Source organism: Leptonychotes weddellii, chromosome 1 (genome assembly GCF_054177405.1).
Source record: "Leptonychotes weddellii isolate Sample4059 chromosome 1, ASM5417740v2, whole genome shotgun sequence".
Classification (NCBI taxonomy): domain Eukaryota; kingdom Metazoa; phylum Chordata; class Mammalia; order Carnivora; family Phocidae; genus Leptonychotes; species Leptonychotes weddellii.
This window is the reverse complement of record NC_138369.1, coordinates 61641541-61649539: the sequence shown is the minus strand read 5'-3', so window position 1 is coordinate 61649539 and position 7999 is coordinate 61641541. Positions and strand designations below refer to the sequence as shown.

At 35.1% G+C, this 7999-nt stretch overlaps 1 protein-coding gene across 1 annotated transcript in view; it reads left to right on the top strand.

Annotated features, from left to right (window-relative positions):
- STT3B (STT3 oligosaccharyltransferase complex catalytic subunit B) overlaps positions 1–7999 on the top strand; it is a 102054-nt gene that overhangs the window by 34019 nt on the left and 60036 nt on the right. The gene's annotated exons all lie outside the window — the stretch shown is intronic.

The window sequence follows — 7999 nt, the reverse complement described above, 5'->3', positions numbered from 1 at the left end:
GGGCACGTTCTGCATGGAGCACTGGGTGTTATGCACAAACAATGAATCATGGAACACTTCATCTAGAACTAATGATGTAATGTATGGGGATTAACATAAGAATAAAAAAAAATAAGCATTTGCAAGGTTTCTGGTTACAAAATCAATGTAAAAATATCAAGAGATTTCATGTCAATGTCAAACAGAATTTTTAAAAATTAAATGAAAATACCATTAAAGATAGGAAAAAATCTAAGCAAAGATGTGCAAGACCTCTAAGGTTAAGTTATATATTTTCTGGAATGACATTAAAGAAGATTTAAATAAAGTAGATAAACTGTATTAATAGGTTTGATGAGTCAGTATTGTAAAGATGTTAATTCGCCCCAAACTGTTGTGTGGAGTTAATAGATTTTCAGTCAAAACTTCACTTTTTTTTTTTTTTTTGGTGGAATTGACAGGCTTATTTTAAAATTTATATAGAAATGCAAAAGGACAAAATAAACGCAGTTAAAAAAAAAGTTCTACCAGGTGTCAAGATATAATTTAAAGCTCCAGTAATGAAGCTTACATATTATTGATGCAAGGATAGACATAAAGACCACCTGAACAAAAAAGAATCCAAAAACAGATCTGCACATTAATGAACCTTAATATATGATGGAGGTGGAATTGTAGAGCAATGCAGAAAAGATAGTTGTTTTAATAAATGATGGTGGAATGATTATTTATAAGGAGAAAATAAAAATAAAATTGAATCCCTATTTCACACCATGTGAAATAACCCATTCCAGGTGTATTAAAGACCTAAATAAGTAAGTTGAAATTATCACGAAGAAGAAAATAAAACAAAATCCTTATGACTTTGGGGTAGGGAAGGACTTTATTTTTAACCAGGAGTAAAGCAGTAACCCTATAGCAGAAAGTTGGTAAATTAGGTTTATGTCAAGAATTTCTATTCTTTTGGGGTGCCTGGATGGCTCATTTGGTACAGCAGCTGCCTTTGGCTCAGGTCACGATCCCAGGGTCCTGGGATCGAGCCCCGCATCGGGCTCCCTGCTCAGTGGGGAGCCTGCTTCTCCCTCTCCCTCTACCTGCTGCTCCCCCTACTTGTGCTTTCTCTCTTTCTGTCAAATAAATGAGATCTTAAAAAAAAAGAATTTCTATTCTTTTAAATACCATCGCAAGTGAAAAGAGAAGCCATGGAAAGAAGCTTACAGCTTATAAAAAACTTATTTAAATCACCTAGAAAAAAAAGTGTGCAAAGTATTTCAACACACACTTTACCCAAGAGGAAATTTTAATGACCAGTAAATATATGAAAAGTATTCAACCTCAGGAGTTCTCATGGAAATTTCAAACATAGTTACCATTGTGGCAAGAATTAACTTTGGTAATCCTGTGTTGGTAATATTACTAAGCAACAAGAACTCTTGGATAGAGTGTCCACTTTTTCTTTATTTATCCCTATAGTCATAGTTAATTTAGCTATCACACTGGGCTTAGATTAGTTGAGTGGTATGTTGTGTGGGGGAAGGATGAGAATGGCATACTATATTATGGGTCTAAAAAAACTAGTGACTAACGCTGAAAGTGCCCTGTGAAATGAGTGTACTGCCTTTTATAGTCCTGTTGTTTCACTTCCAGGAGGTAAGAGATGAAAGCCATAAGGGCATTCAGAAGAACATTCATGGTGATGGGTTGGAAACTGAGCCAGAAAATGGATAGAAAAACAAATGACAATTCAGGCAGGAGAAAGTTAACTGAAAATCAAAGAGAATGTGTATGTAAGAATCCATAAAGGAGTTCTGGGAGTCTTGCATACCAGGAGAAACTTGATCTTTGGGATAAAATTGGACTAAACACATTCTACTTATGTTTATGTTTAGTTTTTAGGTACCTTGACTAGGTTTTCAATAGAATCTTAATGAGCTTTCTTGTTTGTTCTAACTTTTTAATTATGCCTTCAGGCTTGGATCTCAGAAGTATAGTTAAATCTGTCTTTGTCTTTAATTTGGGGATACCATTTAAAATTGGCATTAGGTACAGGTACCTATCAAGATAGCTTGATTGTATCTCACCCCCACTGAAAAACATATTTATGAAATCAGTTATTCATTTAACATATTTGAGGGCTACTGTGTGTTACGTGCTGTACCAGATGTTGGAGACACAGTGGTATCCTAGTGGGAGTATTTATCTAGTGAGGTGCATATTAAGTGAACTAATGTGAAATTAGATCTGTGGCAAGTGCTAGGAAGAAAAGTACACTGAACCATTTCAGAATAGCATCCTTATAAATGCTGAAGTTTGAAGGATGAGTTATTTAGGCTAAGAAGGGGAGATATTAGTGATCCAGGGAGAGGTAATTAGCAGTCTGAAGATCTTAGGAAGGAATAAAGTGAGTCTGGAGAACTGAAAGATGGTACAGTAATCCCCCTCACCCCCATATGTGATTTCACTTTCTGTGGTTTCAGTTAACTGTGGTCAACTGCAGATGATCCTCCTGTCAGAAGGTCAACAGTAGCCTAATGCTACTTCACAATGCCTACATCATTCACCTCACTTTATCTCCTCTCATAGGCAGTTTATCATCTCAAATCATTATAAGAAGAAGGAGTGGTACCACACAATAAGATACTTTGAGAGACCACATTCTCATTACTTTTATTATAGTATATTGTTATAATTCTATTTTATTATTATTGTTAATCTCTAACTGTGCCTAATTTATAAGTTAAACTTTATCATCATAGGTATGTATATGAAAAAATGTAATATATATAGGGTTCCATACTCTGCAGTTTCAGGTAGTCACTGGGGGTCTTGGAATCTATCCTTCACAGGTAAGGGGGGCTACTGTATATGGGAAGTAGGGAGATAGTAAGGTATGAAATGAGACTAGTGTTATAGAAGAGCTAGAGTGTGTGTGGCTTTATGTTAAGAAGTGGAGGTTCCTTCCCTTAAATTTTTTTTTTTTTTTTTACTTTTAAGAGAGGAAGCCTTTGAATAGTTTAGCAGAAGGTTGCAATATGATCACATTTGCATTTTGAAAAGATGTTCTTCGTTGAGATGTATACAGATTGGAAATTTAGGAGATAGGCAAAATGGATCTAGGGAGATGAATTGGAGACTACCACTATAGTCTAGTTAAGATGATAGCTTGGATTAGAGTGCTAGTATCAGAGTAGGAAAACAGTGGACAAATTGTCCAGTTTGTTGGTGTATACTTGTTCATAGTAGTCTCTTTTGTATTTTTGTGATATCAGTTATAGTGGACAAATTTCAGAGATACTTAAGAAGTAAAATGACAGGGCGCCTGGGTGGCTCAGATGGTTAAGCGTCTGCCTTCGGCTCAGGTCATGATCCCAGGGTCCTGGGATCGAGTCCCGCATCAGGCTCCTTGCTCAGCAGGGAGTCTGTTTCTCCCTCTCCCTCTGCCTCTCCCCCTGCTTGTTCTCTCTCTGTCTCTCTCGCAAATGAATAAATAAAATCTTTAAAAAAAAAAAAGTAGAATGACAACTTGATTATGATCTGTGTATAGGATGTGAGAGGGAAGGAACTATCAAGGACGACATCTCAATTTTTGTCTTTAACTTAGGTGGTAGAACACCCTAAAAGCAGACAGAGTGTATATATATGTTTGGAGGAGTCTGATCACGAGTTTAGTTATTGAGTTTGAGATGCCTTTGTGACATTCAAAGACAAAACCAAACTCAAAAAAACTGACGTAGGCAGGGAGAAAGGATTGGTAAATTGTTGGGCATGCTGGTAATAATTACTGAAGAGACCCAGGTGTAACTGACATCTCTTGGGGGAGAGTTGGAGTGAGTTAATGAGAGGGTAAAGGAGGCTGTCTGTACAGAAAGCAGGAAGAGGACTGGAGATGTGGGGTAAAAATCTGGAGACTTGTAGTAATCCTTAGTGTTCTGAAATTTATTGAGATGTGTATGCGGTTTCTTTTTCCCAGTTAAAAGAAATGTAAAAACTTTCTGGATTTATCTTTAGATTTCTTAATTTTTTTCATAATACTTTTTCCAGCTTTATTGAAATGTAATTGACAGTTGTATAAAATGTACCGCTTGATGATTTGATAGCCCTACATTGTGAAATAATTACCACAGTCAATTTAATAAACATATGCATTGCTTGGATGAGGGCCCTGAAGATCTACTCAACAAATTTCAAGTATATAGTATATTATTATTAACTATAGTCACCATGTTGTACATTAAATCCTTAGAATTTATTCATGTTATAACTGAAAGTTTGTACCTTTTGATCATCTCCCCATTTGTCCATTCCCACATCCCCTGGCAATCACCATTCTACTGAGTTAAACTTTTTTTTTTTTTTAGTAGTTCACTTATGAGTGATAGTATTTTTCTTTCTCTGTCTGGCTTATTTTTTCATAGCATAATACCCTCCAGTTTCATCCATGTTGTTACAAACCAAATGACAAGATTTCCTTCTGCTTTGTGGCGGAATAAGATTCCATTATATATATTTACATTTTCTTTTTCCATTCATCCATTGACAGACATTTAGGTTGTTTCCATATCTCTGCTATTAGGAAAAATGCTACAATGAACATGGGAGTGCAGGTATCTCTTCCAGATACTGATTTCTTCTTTAGGATATATACTCAGAAATAGGGTTGCTGGTGGTTCCATTTTAATTTTTTGAGGAGCCTCCATACTGTTTTCCATAATGGATATACTAATTTATATTCCCACCATCCCTGTACAAGGTTTCCTTTTCTCAAACCCCTGACGTTTGTTACCTCTTATTTTTTTGATGATAGCCATCCTAATAGGTGTGAGGTGTATCTCATTGTGGTTTTGGTTTGCATTTCCCTGATGGGTAGGGATGTTGAGCACCTTTTCCTATACCTGTTGATCATATGTATATCTTTGGAAAAATGTCTGTTCGGCTCCATTTTTAAATCAGATTTTTGATTTAGGGAGGTTTTTGTTGTTACTGAGTGGCATGGGTTCCTTATATATTTTAGATACTACTCTCATTCCATAGATTGCCTTTTCAAATATTATTTTTTTCTTTGCACAAACTTTTTGGTTTGATACAGTCTCAATTTTGTTGCTTGTGTTGCTTGTTTTTGGTGCCCCCTCCCCCCAATCATTGCCAAAGGCAATGTCAAGGAACTTTTTCTGTTTTTTGTTTGTTTTAGAGTTTTATGGTTTCAGGTGTTACATGTAAGTCTATAATGCATTTTGAGTTAATTTTTTGTATGGTGTAAGATAAGGATCCACTTTTATTTTTTCACATATAATATCCAGTTTTCCCAACACCATTATTGAAGACTGTTCTTTCCCAGTTATTGTTCTTGGCACCCTTGTCAAAGATTAGTTGACTCCATATGTGTGGGTTTATTTCTTGGCCCTGTATTCTGTTCCAATGGTCTATTTCTTTTCTTTTTTTTTTTTTTTAATGCCAGTACCATACTGTCTTAATTACTATTGCTTTGTAATAGAGTTTGAAGTCAGGAAGTATGATTCCTCCACCTTTGTGATACCACCTTCTTCTTTGTCAAGATTGCTTTGGATATTCAAAGTCTCTTTTGGTTCCATGTACATTTTTGGATTATGTTTTTTTATTTCTGTGAAAAATGTTGTAATTTTTATGGAGATTGCATTGAATTTATAGATTGCTTTGGGTACTGTGAATATTTTAACAATATTAATGGTTCAATCCAAGAACATGGAATATCTTTCCATTTACTTGTGTCTTTCATCATCTTATAGTTTCAGTGAACAGGTGTTTTACTTTGGTTAAATTTATTCCTAAATATTTTATTGACTTTAATACTATTATAAATGGGATTGTTTTCTTAATTTCTCTTTGAGATATTTCACAGTTAGTGCATAGAAATGCAACTGAGTTTTGAATAATGATTTTGTAACCTGCACCTTTACTGAATCCTCTTTGTTAGTTCTAACAGTTATTTGGCGGAGTCTTTAGGTTTTTCTATATATAAGATTGTGTTCTCTGCAAACAGTTTTGCTTCTTCTTTCCCAGCTTGGATGCCTTTTATTTCTTTTTCTTGCCTAATTACTCTGGCTAGGACTTTAGTTTTGTCTTGAATAGAAGTGGAAGAGTGGGTACCCTTGTCTTGTTCCTGATCTTAGAGGAAAAACTTTCACCATTGAGTTTTTGTTTTTTTTTTTAAGATTTTATTCATTTATTTGAGAGAGAGAATGAGAGAGAGCACATGAGAGGGGGGAGGGTCAGAGGGAGAAGCAGACTCCCTGCCGAGCAGGGAGCCCGATGCGGGACTCGATCCAGGGACTCCAGGATCATGACCTGAGCCGAAGGCAGTCGCTTAACCAACTAAGCCACCCAGGCACCCCTCACCATTGAGTTTGATGTTAGCTGTGGGCTTGTCAAATGTGACCTTTATTATGTTGAGGTACCTCCCTTCTCTACCCAGTTTGTTGAGAGTTTTTGTCATGAAAGGATGTTGAATTTTGCCAAATGCTTTTTCTGTATCTATTGAAATGATCATGTGATTTTTTTTCTTCATTTTTATTAATATGGTCTATCACATTGATTGATTTCCATATGTTGAATCATCTTAGACTCCTAGGGATAAATACTTGTTGATGCTGTATGATCATGGTGTATTGAAGAATGTGCTATTGAATTTGGTTTGCTTGTATTTTCTTGATTTTTACATATATGTTCATCAGGGACATTGGCCTGTAATCTTGTATCTTGTAGTGCCCTCATCTGGCTTTGATAAGAGGGCAAATCTAGTCTCAAAGGGGGGTTTGGAAGTGTTGTCTCTTCTTTGATTTTTTGGAAGAGTTTGAGAAGGATTAGCATTAATTATTCTTCAGATGTTTGGTAGAATTTGCCATTAAAGCCATCTTGTTGGTTTTCTTTTTGGGAGGTTTCTGATTACTGATTCAATCTCCTTGTTATGGTTCTCTTTAGATTTTCTATCTCTTCCTGGTTCAGTCTTGATGTAGGTTATATGTTTTTAATTATTCATTTCTTCTAGGTTGTCCGATTTGTTGGTATATAATTAATTGTTCATAGTAGTCTCTTATGATCCTTTGTATTTTTGTGGTATCAGTTATAATGTCTCCCCTTTCATTTCTGATTTTGTCTGAGTCTTCTCTGTTTTCTTAGTCTAGCTAAAAGTTCGTCCATTTTGTTTATCTTTTCTTAGTTTTGTTGATCTTTTATGTTTCTAGTCTCTATTTCATTTATCTTTGCTCTGATCTTTGTTATTTCCTTTCTTCTGCTAACTTTGGGAATAGTTTATTCTTTTTTTAGTTCCTTGAAGTGTAAAGTTAGGTTGTTTGAGATCTGGTTTTATATTAATGTAGATATTTATTGCTCTAAACTTCCCTCTTAAACCTGCTTTTGATGCATTCTATAAGTTTTACTATGTTGCATTTCCATTTGTGTTTGTCTCAAGATATTTTTTATTGTCCTTTTTATTTTTCCTTTAGCCTATTGATTGTTCAGGACTATATTTTCAATTTCCACATGTTTGTGAATTTTCCACTTTTTTGATATCTAGAGTCCTACCATGGTGGTTGAAAAAGATACTTGATATAATTTCAGTCTTCTTAAATTCGTTAAGACTTGTTTTGTGGCCTAACATATGATATATTCTGGAGAAATTCTGTGCGTGCCTGAGAATAGTATGTGTTCTGCCACTGTCAGATGTAATGTTCTATATTAATCTGTTAGATACATTTGGTTTGAAGTGTGGTTCAAGTCCAATATCACCTTAATGATACTCTTTTTGTATTATCTCCCCAGTATTGAAAGTAGGTATCGAAGTCCTCTATATTATTGCTTTGCTGTCTGTTTCTGCTTTTGGATCTGCTACATTTGCTTAATATATTTAGGTGCTCTGATGTTGAGTGTGTATATATTTACAGTTGTTACATCCTTTCAGGCTGCTGTGGCTTGTCTTAGTCTCTGCAGATAGTCGTATTTCTGCTTCCTATGGTATTCTTCCATTGGTTTTTAATGCATAGCTTTC